The following is a 1,623-nucleotide window of genomic DNA, read 5'->3' as shown; positions in this document are numbered from 1 at the left end:
ATTTGAAAGCATTTTAGGAGCAGCAAATGTGACAGCTATTATTTCACATTTTCCTTCACTGACACCTTGCACAAGTTCTATAGCAAGATTCTTCTATGTTAAACAGGATATTTTCTTCTTTTGCTCATTGATTTTCTTTAGCATGCACATGGAACTATATACAAATGATCATTTACTGAAGCAAGCATGTTCATTATTTTTCTGTATTCTGAGGATACATTTACCATACTTTTGAGCCTGATTGGAAACTTGGAAAACTAACACTGCTTGTCAGAAAGATAGAAATGCTTAGCTTATCCAATGACAAACATTAAGAATAAATGAAAACTTGGGAAATGAATACCCTTTGCTTGCAACATAGACAAATTGTGCTTGGTTATAAAAAATTAACATAGGTCTGCAGTGAAATAAAATTAACTTGAACATATTAATCCAGAGGTGTCAAACTGCGAGCCCGCGGGCCAGTTTCATCATACTGAAGCCGTGGCCACCCCACTGCCAGCAATGCAAAAAGAGTGGCGATATGTTGCAACATGACATGTGACATGGTGAGTTTGACATCCATGTAAAAATCAGTTTCAGTAATAACTCAGAAAAACTGTTTCTCCCCTCTGTCTCAGAATGGCATATCTGCTCACTGGCTCCTCCTGGATTGAGCTGTGGCCCACCGAATTAAACATGCAACATCTTTTGGAACTGCTTATTTTCTAGTCTAGTAGAAATAGTTTCCTTCAGGTCAAGTTCAACTTATGCATGTAGCTTTTTTCAGCAACAACAGAGAAGTGGTTGTCATGCCACCTTTGGGTTTTTCCTGGTGATCCAAACCAAATATTAACCAAGTTCAATTCTGCTTAGCTTTTGGAAATTGGCATGGTTAAATAGATTCTGCTCTTTTATCCTCATTGCAATCCACGTCATACTAAGCTGCTTGCACAATCATTCAGTTTTCTCTTAGATTTGTCTTCATTTGTTCACTTTTATCTTTTTTAAAAATAATAAAGTGTAGCTACCAAACTTCTCTTCCAGCATTTTGTTTCATCTTCCAATTTTCTTAACATCTTGGTTTAATATAGATTTTCTTAGTTTTCCACGGAACTCTAGGAACTTCATTTGCAATATAGGCTAGAAAGTTTGTACCTTCTAGCTATGAATTAGCTATGAACTGAGCCATGAATTAATTCAACACACTCAACCAAACTAGCGGTATGTTAACCTAGATTGCAGTACAAGAAAGGGAGGAATGTTGACGGGAGGAAAACTATATTCAGTATTAAAATTAGAAAGCCTACCAATAAGTTTTGCAGTGCTTTGTGTACAACAGACCACTTTGCAAACTCTGATCCAGGGGCGTCAAACTGCCGGGCCGCGGGCCGCTCGCATCGTGCAAAGGCCGCGCCCACCCCAGCTCCGGCAATGCGAAAAAAAAATCGCGATACGTCACGACACGTCACGTGACGCGGCGAGTCTGACACCCGTGCGGTCTGATCCGTACGTATATTTGGAATCCGAAATCATTCAGGGTCGGCAAGATCAACAGCTAATCATTTTGTTCCAAGTTTGGAAGCAATAGCTTTCCTCGGCGATTTTCTCCAACAAATGGGGATCAGAGACCATGGCCACGGG

The sequence above is a fragment of the Vipera berus genome (genome assembly GCF_964194415.1).
Source record: "Vipera berus genome assembly, chromosome: 2".
Lineage (NCBI taxonomy): Eukaryota > Metazoa > Chordata > Lepidosauria > Squamata > Viperidae > Vipera > Vipera berus.
This window is presented reverse-complemented; position numbering follows the sequence as displayed.